The sequence below is a fragment of the Dreissena polymorpha genome, chromosome 16, assembly GCF_020536995.1.
Source record: "Dreissena polymorpha isolate Duluth1 chromosome 16, UMN_Dpol_1.0, whole genome shotgun sequence".
NCBI classification, from domain to species: Eukaryota; Metazoa; Mollusca; class Bivalvia; order Myida; family Dreissenidae; genus Dreissena; species Dreissena polymorpha.
The window spans coordinates 10,003,104-10,018,631 of NC_068370.1; the positions used below are offsets into that span (position 1 = coordinate 10,003,104).

General features: G+C 36.2%; 1 pseudogene; it reads right to left on the reverse strand.

Moving 5' to 3' along the window:
• Positions 1 to 9,138: 9,138 nt before the first annotated feature.
• The window catches only part of LOC127862835 (plasma alpha-L-fucosidase-like), a 30,355-nt pseudogene continuing 23,965 nt past the window's right edge, over positions 9,139 to 15,528 (reverse strand).

A 15,528-nucleotide genomic window follows, 5' to 3' on the forward strand; every position in this document is an offset into this window, starting at 1 on the left:
AGTCGCATTTTATTGATATTGTAATTTATAATAAACTTTACATTAGTCGTCGCAGTTCTCATCATAAAAAACATTTCAACGATGTCGTCTCTATACATTTTGGCTGTTGAATGAGAAACGGGATGATTGAAGAGCAAATCAAATTTGTAGAATCTAAAATGTAAATGTCAGTTACGTTTAAAGAAATATATTTTGATTTTAAACTAAAAACAGCAGCGGCCATGGCTTGACACGCTACATATTATATATCGATCCGAGAATTTTACTTCCCGATTATATGATGTTCGTATTGTGCGATTATAATTTAAACACTATTCATGGCTTTTCATTGTGTCATATCTTCGTCTCTTCTTTCTCTGCCTGTCCTATCTATTGACCAGCAATAACACTCATGATAAGTCGCCACTTTGAAACTGTTTCTGCTCTCATATGCCGCCCTTTTACATTGAATACTTTCAACCTCGGCAGTACTAACAGATATAATACAAGATGTGTGACATACTTTTTTAATAATTGGAAATATCGTACTTATAGTAGCATTTTACTCAGTGAATGCGTTATACCATAGTTATACTAAGTTTATATAATTAAGACTAAATAACAAATGTGTTCGTGCGTGCGCGCGCATGCGTTCAAAATAATACATGAATATACTTTGAACAAATGTGATCATAAGACAGCATGCAACACCTGTCTCATACTTTCAAAGATCAACATTACGCACAGAGCTTAAATGTAAAATTTGGCCCTAAACAGCTTTAAAATCTTGCCTTTGCCACAACTTTGTCGTATATATTTTCATGCGATTTGAAGTATGCACAAAAGTAAACTATCATAAGACAGTAGGTCACATGTAAAGCAGTCTCCCTACCTCAAAGATCAAGTGTTAAGTGTAACATATCTCTGCCTACCTCAAAGGTCAAGGTCAAGCTTCAGAGGTCAATTCAATTTTTGCCTTAAACAGCTTGTTTTAACAGCAGAATGTTGAGACATAAGTGGAATGTGGGGCATCTGTGCTTACATGTGATGTTGAAAAATGTGGTTAACTAACAAAACTATAATATTTGGAATTATAAAAGCAAGAAAAAGTTAACTTTAAAAATTGACCTCTGCGGCATTCAACCCTGTAATTTGGAGGCAAAAAATTACTTGCTACCACTAGACTCTTCAGGCCTTTGAAGTTAACTGCATATTTTAAACATGAGTTTTTTGGAAAATTATCGCTATTATTTGCAATAAATGAACAAATATGTTTACATTTTTTGTATGACTTACATTGTTTATTGATACAATTTTAAGTTTTCTTCTTTCATTGTTGTGCTAATTTGCTATGTTATACTATGCTGAGATTCACTGAAAATAATGACTAACACTCAGTTTTTCAATGACATTTTTATCAGTCAAATAAGAACCTAAATACAAAAAAATAGTTATAGCAGTAGCTTTATTTGCAGTTGTACTGCCTGATAAAGCACAAGAACCATTCATCTATTGATATTGTAGCTTGTATCAAAAGCCATATTATATATGCTATAAAATACCTGAAAGCCTGTTGTTCACAACATTTATATGCTCAATTGTTAGTTCTTTTTCTTAGATGTGCTATCTATTTTGTTCTTTAATTGTTCAGATTTCACTTATTTGGTGCTCACTGCACAACCATGTAAATAATTAACATTACTTGCTATTTATTGTTAAATGTTAAATGATCAAATAAAAGAAAAATTGTGACATTGTTTTAAAAAGTACATGGGGGTTTGTTACAAGGTGATGCGTTCTGCCATATTGGCCTAACAGAAGCACTGCGGTACATAGCTCGGACAGTCAGACCAAATCTTTCTAGACTATCCATTTGTATGTTTTCTAGATATGAATTGCTACTTCTCAGGGTGTGTGTGTGTGTGGGGGGGGGGGGGGTTCTGTAACTATATCCTTTATACCATACATGAAAGTCATTATGGTCCTTAAGCGCTCACGAGAATTCATGACCACGGATTGTTGAAGACATGAGCTGAAGATCTAATTTTTGCCTGGATTTAAATATGGCCTTCATTTTGTCCAGATGACTACATTCTGACAACCTTTTATCCATACATAGTCATAAATATGGCCTCTAAAGTGGCTACAAGATGTTAAATAAAATAATTAAGCAGTAACTATGTTTTGGATACACCTGATATGGATTTAAACTTGGTCTGGATATTAACGAGATACATTTTCTGGAAGTTTTCTCAAGCTGGCGTCTTGTGGTGTCCCTAAAGTGGAAAGAAATTCAAAGATTTGACCTGGTGAACTTCCTCAAAGTCTTAAATGACCAAGATTCAAACTTGGTCTGGATATTATCAAGATGAACATTCTGACAGAGTCGATAGGTTTAAACGATTTTACCTGGTGACCAATTTTTGGACCCGCATGGCCCAGATTCAAATTTAGCCTAGATTTTTCCAAAATGAACATTCTGAACAATTTTAATCAATATTTAGTCAGAAATGTGGCCTCTAAATGGACAACAGATTCGAACTTGGCCTTGAGATTTTCCAAACAATCAATCTGAACAAGTTTCATCAAGAATGGAAGCAGTATCATATTGCTTCTAGAGAGGTAATGAGCTTCAATTTGACGATGCACACCAGCCACGTGGGGGTGTGATTTAGGGGAGGTAAGTGCACTATCCCCCCTTACAGGTTTCAACTAAACTCTTTATTTGTAAATATATCCAGGAAAATTAATAACTATTTGCAAATTTATTTTGAGATTTAAAGGCAGGAAATCAGCTGAAAGGAGGAGTTTAAACACCCCACATCATTTTTTGTGGATTAGTGCTCAAACAATTAGCAACTGGAGTTAATACATCGATCAAATTGGCGACAAAGGAAACAATCATTAGAACATGGAACGTGAGAACACTCAATGTGTTTGGCAAGGTACATGAACTGAGGCACGAGCTGAAGCGCTACCGCTGGGACATCATCGGACTAGCCGATATTAGGTGGATAGGATTCGGAGAAACATCAACAGACGAAGGGCATAAGATATGGTTCAGCGAGGAGGATTCTATACATCGCCATAGGGTTACTTTCATCGTTAGGAAGGAGGTAGTAAACAGCGTAATCAGTTGCTGCCCAGTCTCCAGCAGACTCATTTCCATCCGTTTATCAGCGAAACCTATCAACATAACAATCATCCAGGTCTACGCACAAACAGCTGCCTACAAAGACGAGGAAATTGAACAGTTTTATGAAGAATTGGAGCGCATCATAACCAAGGTCCCCTAGAAAGACATCCTCATTGTTCAAGGTGACTGGAATGCCAAGGTTTGGCCAGACGCATACCAAGACTGGTCAGGGACAGTAGATAGATTTGACTTAGCATGGACCAACGACAGAGGTTTCAGACGTCTTCAGTTCGCCAAAAGCCACCAACTCACCCTGGCCAACACGCTGCACCCATACAAACCGTCCAGATCAGCGACCTGGCATGCTCCAAAACGGGCGAGTACAAAACCAGACCAATTTCACATTTGCGCCGCAACGGTTGAAGTCTAGCATTAACAAGGCGAACACAATTACGTTTCCTGGCGGAGACATCGGCAGTTACAATGACTTAGTGCTCACCACCATCAAGCCGAAGTTAAAGAGCAGGCGCATCACAAAGAACACTCGCATTAGATTTGGCTTGGATAAATTGAAAGATTCAGTGATAACAGATGTATTTCAAGCACAGATAGGTGGAAAAATTGCAGTCATGGAAATATAAGACACTGACATCGACATCATTTGCAATAACATTAAGGATGTCCTACTGTCACCGGCTGAAGAAGTGTTTGGGAGAGGGGAAGGAAAAACAAGCCATTTGTGATGACCGAAATCATGGTTCTATGTGACAAAAGAAGAGAGCTTGGGCAATGGAAGTACACAAGCCTGGACTCTAGGGCCAATTACCAGAAAACAGGGAGGTAAAGAAGAAAATGTAAGATGCCATGGAGGAATGGATTGAGGAACAATGTATCATCATCGACAAAGAGATGACCACAGGCAGCGGTAAGGAGGCCTATAGCACCCGCAATTCTCTCACGAAGACCAGTCAGCCCAAGGCCAGTGTTATATCAGACGCTGACGGGAATCTCCTTACCGAGAGTGCTGCCAAAGTCCTAAACAGATGGGTTGAATACTGCAGTGACCTCTACAACTATCCGCTCCAACCTGACTCCAGTCTTCTTCAGAACGACCCCAGGCCAGAAGCGGTCGACGAAAGTCCGCTCATACTTGAAGCAGAGGTGGAGGGGGCAGTGCGTTGTCTTAAGTCAGTCAAATCTCCGGGAGTGGATAACGTCCCTTCCGAGTTGATAAAGCACGAAGGAAAAACAACGACTTAAGCATTGACGGCACTATGCCGAAGGATCAGGGAGGAGAAAATTAGGCCCAAGGAGTGGGCACAGTCACTGGTTATAGCCCTACCGAAAAAGGGAAACCTCAATTTGTGCGATAATCACCGCCACCATCAGTCTACGCATCATCCTAAATCGATTGAAAAGTAAGGCCGAGGACCTGCCAGCCGATGAGCAGGCTGGATTCAGAGCTGGGTGGAGCACAGTCGAACATATCTTTAACTGCAGAATCTTAGTACTTCTCAACGGACAGCAGAGGGACTTCTTCATGACATCAGTGGGCGTTCGTCAGAGATGTCTGCTCTCTCCCATACTGTTCAACATTTTCCCTGAGAAGATAATGCAGGAGACTCTCCATGACCACAACACCTCTATCTCCATCAGTGGAAGACCATTCTCCAACTTGAGATTCACGGATGATATGGACCTCATGGGTGGCACTAACATTGAACATAAAGATCTCACCAACAGACTATATGAAATAGCAAGAGAATACGGGATAGAGGTCAGCACGGAAAAGTCGAAGATCGTAGTGAACAGCCCGACCAACACCAGCACAGACATCACCGTGAACGACGAGAAGCTAGTAGAAGTGACTAGCTTGAAGTACTTGGGAGGACCCAGTCCAAGGATGGTACCAGTACCGCTGAGGTCCGAATAATAATTGCCATGGCGACGACAGCGATGGCAAGACTGAGCGGGTTTTAGACAAGCAGTTTTTTTCCATTATTTTCATTTCCCCACCATGTACAGGCTCTACAAGTCCCTCGTAGTCTCCATCCTACTCTACGGCTGCGAGACCTGGACGTTTCACGTGGACATGGAACGCAGGATGCAGACATGTGAAAATAATGTCTCCGCATCTCCGATACGGCGCACAAGACCAACGAGTGCGTCCGGAACATGGATGCAACAATTGTTGGTCCACAAGAGCCCCTACTGGCGACCGTCAAACGAAGAAAGTTTGCTTGGTTTGGACACGTCACCTGGCACGATTCTCTTTGCAAGACTGTTCTCCAGGGCACGTTAGAGTGAGGTCGACGTCGAGGCCGTCAGAAGAAAAGCTGGATGGATAATGTAATAATTTTTCAAAAATCAAACGTTCACAAAAAAGTCGACGGATTGCAATTGTAAACGAAATGTTAACTGTCTGGATTTACTTCTGTGTGACTATTCGACTGTAAATTAAGTAGGCTAAGTACACATTTTAGTAAACACTTAAAAGTAGCGCTTAAATTGAGCTACTAAATTAAGTCTCGAAGCTCAAACATTACCCCACATTTATGCACATGGGAGAGATGAGCACAATTAAACTCGTCGTACTAATATAATCATAAAATACACCGTACCTTAAATGCAATCAATACCCATTGTATTTCGAGAGATGTTTATCATGATTTTGTTGGCAATGAATTAATTATAATTGTATAACGATCATTTATTATTACACCCCTTACCTCATTTTAATTAATAACCATTATTGCGTAGAGTATTTCTACTATAATAAATATCTACATTATTTCGTCGTGTTTTTTACCAGTCACTTTTGACTCTGATTTATCAACGAATACTTAAAAGACTGATCCCAATCAGTAACATAATAACTGGTCCAACAATTTGGCATAACGTTTTAAAAAAATCATGTGACTTACCGAATAATTATTTGATTTTCACAAAGGGTAGTTTTGGTTTATAAACTATCAATGTTTTATAATGGTCCTCAAACCCAGCAATTGGCACAATATTTATTTTCAATAGTCATAAAACGACACCAAGGCTTACTTTGTGCAGAACATAAATATTCGATCTAATGTCTAATTGCAATCGAATTCGTTTGCAAGAGGTTCTTTCCAAACTTTTACGTGCAAAATCTTGCGAGCAAACATGCCATAATATCGTCCTAATGTATTTGGTTAGTTTTTCCCAGGAGGGCAAAGGGGCATGGTGCATAACTTTCAAAGAGGGCATTTTAGCGCGCAGTTTATGCAAAAAAGGGCAAAAACGTTCTCTGAATACCTGAATTACGGGGAAACATGTAATCGCATCAGAAGCAGTTGTGGAAAAAATAACATATAAACAAGCACATTGAATGGTAATTGATGTATTTAACTTACTATGAATTATGTTAATATATTTATTCTTGCAATGTTCATTTAAGTTCCATGCTGTTTCAATAAACTGTGTAGCACGACAAACATAATAAAGCAATATATGCATATGAATCTGATTATACCCTGATCAACTAGCATATAAATGAAACCATGTTTGTCTTATCCCATTTTCTAACAATAATCTTGACAGATGTTTAAAATAACATTGCGAGTAAATTGATCGCTAACAATATGCAAACACTCGTTTCCGTGACATACATCCACCGAGTAGATTACAAATAAATAAATAATGTTGTTGCTATCTAAAACATTTTTATGCATCGTTGATTATCACAGACATTTCCTTAATTTCTTCTTAATGTTTAACCTTCATCGTTAATTCGATCGTTTACGACGTTATTTGCCATTTTTGCCGAGTCACAATTTAATTCTGTATAGTCCGCCATGTTGTTAAAATGTCAAATGATGTAAGCGACAGGTGCGCATAGCAACGTTAAATCGTATACGCGATTCGCATTTTGTTAAATTAGTATACATCTCAGTAATTATTTCAATAATTAGATCTAATTATCTTAAAGACGAAAACGATAAAGAATATATTTGTTTGTGTTTTTAAATGTAATTATGCGTAAAAATATATGTTTTGATATAACTGAATAATGCATGCAATGCACAATTGCCACGAGAATAATATCGAGTTTTTCATCAAAAGTCTCCGAAGTAAAAAACGATTTTATCGTGGAGGAGTACACATTGTCGACCGAAAGTGCGCTTGGTACATAGTCTCTGGCATTATCGATTGATACTGACACGGGGTCATTCACGCATGACTAGTTCACAGCATTGAAGCAGTCAGTAAGACCTACCTATAAATCGAGCACTGTAATAACTTAGATCTGCTCAATTAATATAGACGATTAGACGTTGACGTCTCTCGAGTAAATCAAGCACAGTCGGAGCGTCACAGACGATCAAGGAAGCTGATTTTGCGGACCAAGTTAGATCGTAAGTCAATAAAGATGTTATCGATAAGGGCGCGTGGTGAAATTTGCCTTTGAAAAGAAATGCGCGTGGCGAAATTTGCCTTTGAAATGGGCAGAGTGGCGATCCGGGAGGGCGGCGTGGCTTTTCGCCACGCTAAAATGGCTTGGGAAAAACACTTTTAAAAAAAATCTGAAATAAATGAAATAGTTAAATAAGGGACATTACTTTGCGCCCAACCTGGTTGTCTGCTACGGTTTAACAAATTTGTTTCAAACATGTTCTACATGTGTACGTAGCAATAACTACTGTTAAAAATAATCACTTGTTATACAACGAACACTATTCTAAGTATATATAACAGTTGGTCAGTAATACGGATGGGCAGGCTTATCAATATTGAACTTGGGCATTTTTATTGGCCACATGCGCTGATTTTGGATCAGCCCCTCAAGTTTTAAAGTCAAGGCCCACTGGCAGGGGTACTCACTCTGTGACAACTGAGGAAGGGAGATAACCATGTCATTGTCATCTGCTGGTTCCCAGTTTAGCTTGTGCTCATAGCCCAAAAGGGGGACAACTGTAGTTTGTTTGGGCGGAACAGGGGAACCGAGATACAATGAGTTTCGAGGCCAGGACAGTGTGATAGCGTACACAGTTGTGTCCTCTGTGGTTGTTCTGTTTGTATATCTGAAACAATAAGGATTTAAACTCTGTGTACAAGTTCCATATTGTGTATATATTTATTTTGTATTAATTTAAAACAAGAGCTGTGTTTGTGAAACACAATGCCCCCTACTGCGCTTTGAAGCCGCACGGCAGCTATTTTAGAAACAAGTTTATATTTTGAAATTAAAGGTCACAGTGACCTTGACCTTCGACCTAGTGATCTCAAACCATGTTTGATTGTAGATCTCAATGAGGTGCATGAACATGTGAAGTTTAAAGAACATAGACCCAAGAGTTTTTATTTTATGAGCAAGGTTTGGGACAGACACACACATACAATGACAGACAGAGAGACAGGTCAAAAACAATATACCCCCTGATCATTCGATCTGGGGGCATAAAAATGGTAAAATTATATTATATGTACTTATGCCTATGTGGCAAGAACTTTATGAAAGTTTCTCATCAGGTTGGCACATCTATCAATCTCTGCAAATTTGTGTTATGTCTTAAAAATATTTCACCAAACAAACGTAAAGCTCTACTTAAACAAGAAGTTTTAGACAAAAAAATATACTAAGTAATAAGTCTCCATCAGCTAAATCCGGCTTATATTTTAAACATTGACATTTAATTTTAACTTTGACCTTTGAGATCGAGACACAGGTTTTGCATGTGATATGTCATCTCCACTTGCTATATATTCGCATGACTTTTTAAACAATGATGTTACATGAAGACAAGTTTTACTGTGACCTTTAAGCTAAGGAGGAGCAAGATGTGTCCACATGGTGAACACTTTTAGTTATAATATTGCAAAACCAATGTTGAAGATAAATGCACAAATTTTACCTTTGGCCTTTCAGTGTGATCTTGACCATACCGTTTGTGAGATTATTTATAGAAGGGACATACTAAGTCCCAAACACGAACATTTGTGGTGAGTAGTATCAAAACAGCATGATAAACCATGCCTAAGCAAATTCTTTCTTACCACACATCCCCGTTGACAGAGTCGTTCTGGTATGTCCAGGACCTGGTTTGGAATATGGCCTCCCCATTGCAGCCAACCAGTCTCCCATCTGCGCCAGTCGGTCCTGCATCAGCTGGTCTTTGATTCTATCGTGACGCGGTTCAACGTTGAGCAACATGTTTCCCCCGCAGCTATAAGACATCATTAAATTAATATTTTTATCCCACTTTTACAGCGATTTCGGTTGATTAAAGGGATCTTTTCACGCTTTGGTAAATTGACAAAATTGAAAAAAGTTGTTTCAGATTCGCAAATTTTCGTTTTAGTTATGATATTTGTGAGGAAACAGTAATACTGAACATTTACCATGGTCTAATAGAGCCATTATATGCATCTTTTGACGATTTTAAAACCTAAAAATTATAAAGCGTTTCAACGCGAAACGATTGAATAATTTGGAGAGTTCTGTTTTTGTCGTTAAATTTTGTGAAACTACGAAGATTGCTTATATAAGGTATAAAATACGTTCAGCATGTGTACTCGGCGGAATAGCTCAGTAGGCTAAAGCGTTTTTACTTCAGGACTCTGGCAGGACTCCAGGGGTTACTGGTTCGAAACCTGATCCGGGCAATGTTCTTTTCCTTTTTTTAATTTTATTCTTGATTTTTTACTGGAGCTTTTACGATCCAATGTTTACATTTATCGATATAAAGCATTTAATGAATAAGTTAAAAAATGCCAAAATCTGTGAAAAGGCCCCTTTAAAGCCCCATTGATTAAATATCATCTATAATCAACGGCAGGAAATGACGGCAATATTTCGATGAAATGACGTCATAAATCCAGCGAAATTATCCAGTCAAACTAATTTTGTTTAAATAAAAAGGTTTACAAAATACGAATTGGGATAAATAAAATAATAGATTAGTGTTGATTATAGATCAGGTTTATCATGCTCGGCACGAAAACGAAAAAGCACTCGCCAAGGCTGGTGCTTTTTGTTTTCTAAGCCTCGCATGATAAACCTGATCTATAATCAACACTAACCTATTATTCTCTATGTAATATTTTGAGCTTGTTCTAATATGGAATTGATACCATACTATGTTGTTATGGTGAGATGACAAAAATGTGTAGATACAATCAAAATATGGACGAGGATACCGGTAGTTATAGTTCTCCTGCATTACTATTTAAAAGACAGATAAGAAAAATAAGATAGTGTTTGAAGCTTAATACATTTTTCAATGATAATTTGTTGTAAATTATACCACGATAAGGAGAATTGACACGTGTAATCCCACTTGTGACTTAATTGATTCACATCTATGCTCCTAACCATAGTTTATTATCAAACTATGGTACAAAAATAATGTATATTTTGAAAAATGTACACGTTGCAAAAATATACATTTTCTAAATTATGGCTAAAATAATCAATACATGTATTGTTCATCAGCAAAATAATATGTATATTTGGCGTTCAAGTTTTATAAATGAAGAGTAGTAGTATCAATTGAGATCAATTGAGAAATAGATATGACACATGCACTTTTCTCTACCCTTTTTATTTTATGGAAGTTTATATAATATTGACTACGCGTTCTATTAAATCCAAATAAATGCAAGCACCCTTTTGGAATAAAAATCGAATGGCAATATAGTTTACCAAATTATTTATTGTAGTGTTTCTTCTACAGAATACACTATTTACCATTAAATGAACTCCATTTAAGGAACAAACATCATTGAAACTTATACTGGTTTTATTTACATCCCTACTCGTCAAGCATACATATCAGTCTCTCGGTGTACTTGCTATCAAAGAGGCATTCATGCCGGAAGCGTGTCCTGCAAGTAGGAGTGGCCAGTGCAAGCTACACCACAATCATCATAGCATAATGTAAAACAAACTGATATCAGATATTTTTCTTATTCCTGAGGAAAAGCATACTGAGACAAAAAATGCAGTGTGGCTATTAACAGCTTGTTATCATGACGTTGGTCCAATGTGCACATGTTCTGGTATATATAAAGCTTGCCCCAATCTTGCCACAACCCTGTTTGTCCAAATGCTCTACTGACCTGACAGTCTTCACAAAAGTGGCTATCAGCTGGACCATGGTGAGATAATCAGAGAGTCTTGCGTTTCTACTGTAACCCCAGGAATACTTGTCTATCCTCATTGCGTTCTCCCATTTGTATTCAATCAAGTGACCTGAATATTTGATGGATAGTACTTAAAAGTGGGAAAAAGCAAACCAAATATTGTACTATTTTGTGTCTGTCCAATAACACACATCTCTGGATCCGGAAAACACATGAATTTTAGACCTCGTCATGTATCTTAACCTGGTATCTAACAAGAGTGATCTTAGTGAACCAAGCAAACTTTACACTCTTGAATAGAAGTTATTTCTCTGTAAATAGTATTAAATAAAAGAAGGTCATGGACAGAAATATACGCAGAACTAAAAAATGGACCCCATCGCTGGACAAATTGGTGAAGATTCTTTGTAAAGTGAATGAGTGAGGACAGTTGAAACGATGAAATGTGCATATATTGTCTAAATAAAGGCAATGACTCTAAAGTGCCTCCTGTGACTTGACTGGTTACAAAGCTTCGCCTACATTTAATGTCAACAAATATTTGCAGAAATATAGGTAAAGATTCAATGAAAATTGTGTAAGTTATGAGAGAGGAATCAAGAAATTGATAATATTTTATAAAAAATAAAGGGCAATAACTCTGAAGTGCCTGATTTGATTGGGCTCTTTATCCAACTTAGCCTCCATTTTATGTCAACAAACATTTTCGGGTCCACCTGGGTTGTATCTGTCACCACATGTGTAGAAGCCCCCATGCACATAACCGATACCATAGCCCCATCTGTCGTTAATTACAACGGTGTCCTTCACGGGGCTAAACAAACAAAGAGATAAACCCAACATGTAACCAGTACTTTTGACACTTTTTCACAAATATACAGATAAACATGCAGCAACATGTAGTTAATAGGTATTAAGATGTGCTAGCTTAACTAACGAAAGAAATCAATATTTACATTAAATTAGGACCAAACACAGTGAAATATCAATTTCATTTTCTATTTTTTCTTTGTAACTCTGCATCACATTAAATATAAAAATACCACTCATTAATTGTGCACTTATAGGTACTTGTTTCTACATTATAACATTATGCTGTCGCCTTACTCTTCTGTCATAATAGAGCAAGACTGTAAACTATTTTCACATTGTCTTTAAAACAAATATCGAGGGGTTAGAGCCAGAACGTGGTATTTTATCAAAAATCTCTTTTTTGCACGTTTAGAAAGCTATTCCAATATTCTTCAATTTTCACTATTCCCTGGAATCATATCTTGTATACAACATAGTATATCCGACAGACCCAAGGTGCACTGAGTGCTTATCGACAAATCCCTTGTATGCCAGAATGCTTTATATCCTTTTCATGACTGCAAGAAAGCTTTAATAGCACTTAAGTCTTTTTGGCACAATATGTTTTCATACATATTGAGAGGTAATACATGTGCCAAAAGGATTTAAGTGCACTTAAATCATTTTAACATAAGCCAGTTGTGCCCCTTATTCAAGGTAAAAAAAATATGAAGCCCTTACCTTGTAAAGGAATTACTTGATACGGTTTATAACAACAGGAAACACAAACTATTGTACTAATGGGTAATTAGATAGGGAGAAATATGGCTTTATTGGTGTTTATGTTGATAAAAGACACTGCTCTCCTACTAAGATGGTAAAATAATATAATTGTTTCAACGCCTTTCTCATTGAAAGTTCTTTCTTATAGAATGAAGATGTTTTCAAAGAAAACTACTTTTACAGTAAAAGGTAAGATTTTTAGGTATTATATTTGTGTGTAAAAAGCTGTCTATTATAATTAAAATACTAAAATGTTTCAAATTTGGACTTGAAAGGCAGGAAGAAATTTATACTTATCTTTTTAAGATTTTGCAGTTATTAACTTTATACTTGTATTACAGGTATACATACGTCTCTCTGACTTCAGTGCCATTTGATATGTTCACTATAGACAGGCTTTATTGCAGATGTATACTTCTATGGTTATAGCATTCAAGCAGTTCATTACACATTGAAAGTTTGAAAAAGCATGTTAAAAGCTGTGCATCTATTAAATTATTTTCAAATAAAAGTTTAACATGCCAAAGTTGTGCTTATATTTTTACAAAGAGTTCATATCAACGTCAGAAGAACGTCTTATGTTCAAACATAACGGCATAGGGTGTTACGACTGATCTGATTCGACGTTTCACTTTTAACGTGAAGAATGCGGAAAACTTAATTGGTAAATATTCCAGTGATCATAAATTGGAGAAATGGTAGGTGTGCGAAAATGAGACCTCCTTACAATAAGTGATTCAACAGTATGACTTCATTGGAATGTGCGTTTAAAAACGTCAATCTTTATGTTTAAAAGTATAAAATGGTGGACAAAACTTGTCATAGTGTACGCATCGTTATAAAAAAAATTCTAATGATTTATGATAAACACATGTTTTGTGGATATTCTGAGGACAACGAATATTTTAATCATTGTTCTTATATGTTTACTGTAGTGAATAACATAATATCTTTAAATTTTTAATTGAAAATAAAGAAGTGAAACTTCAGGTGCTGGAGCAGTATTGCATGTTAGTGACATGCAATTAGTTGGTCATTAATTTAAGGCAAGTGACCAATTGCCAAATAGTACAACACAGCACAATACAAAACAACATAAACATATATAAGAATAAAGCTTGGGTCACCGCCTTGGAACGGTCAACCTCACACTTGGCCCAGCAATATTCATGATACATATTAGTGTGAATAAAATTTAACCTCATAGCATTGCAACTCAAATTAAACAATAATAAAAGGAAACCAAAACGCATTCATTTTAATTACCATTTAATTACTCAATGGTAGGGAAGAGACCAGAGCAACAGAGTTACAACCTTTTGAGGAACGATGAAATGAAATTACGAACAAGTGTCAACTACATCCCTTATTTTTAGAAAAAAGATTTGAGAATAAAGCAAACCAACTTTTATTTGAATAACATAAATCTTTACTCAAATTAAAATATATAAGGCGTAGGTTAAAACTAAACCCATACATTCCAGAGTAAGTAAGCAGCTAGAAATTCTCGCATGATTTCTTGGCTTCCTCAACTGACTTTTTTTCTCCCGGCAGTATTTGATGTAACATTATGCAGTCAATTTGTTTACTGAAAATGACGAACACATATTTTATAGAAAATGTTTAAAGATATATTCATGTTCTGTAATCAAATCCCTTATCAGTAAAACAAGGCAACAATTTTTCCCCATACATGTTGCAAACTGACACAGATTGAGCAATATTTAAAGGACACGTTGTTGATCGTTCTTGTTGATGCCCTGTGTTAGTGTAATTTTCTTTACAGATTAAGATGAAACAATATTACATAAATTGGTTAAAAAGTTCGCAATTCATTTTAACAAATATTATTAAAGCGAGACTATACGATCTTTGTATGTGCTAAGTTGTAATATATTGATTAAAATATGTTACAATAACGCAAAATAGGCAAGAAAAAATATACATTGAAGACGAATTTTATAAAATGCAGCAAAGACAAATTAGCGCCCCGAGCCGATTGTGACGAATATATTTCGTACATATTTTCCTACAATAACCGAAGCATTCATCTTTTTATTAGGTTCGGAGTTAGTGTTCGTGTGTCGTATGAATATATATCGTTGCAGGAAATTAAAATGATCCGTAAAACAAAATTTTGATTCACATCGTACATGCATGATATACATGCTGGCGAACTCGACTGTACAGATATTGTCGATTTCAGATTTATTTATCAGGCTTATTTCGCATTTTTCGACACATGTCCTTCTTAACTTTTATTTTAATTTTTATATTGAAATATATGTATAATAAGTTTTTACACGTGTTATATAAATTCATAAATATTTGACAAAATCGTACAGTCTCGGTTTAAATCGGAAATAATACAGTTTATGAAATGACATAAAATAAATATTAAACAAAGATACGCATTTCTATTAAAACATGCCCACTTAAAATAATATACAGATTAAAAAAAACAGTAAAAGCATATTACGATACCATACAATATGTACTGCTATATATTTGTATAATTTGTAGTTACCGGTATATGTCTGTTTTCGTTTAATTTAAATTTGTTGCTGTATTAATTTCTTTTAGTTATATCACTGACTTATGTCAGTCAACCTTCTCACAAAATATGTGAACAAGTCCCTTCAAAATGCTACACTTTTGTCCTTCCATGACCATCCCAGCCCATATGACGATAAAAATGACCCACAGGTCAGTACAGGGGCAAG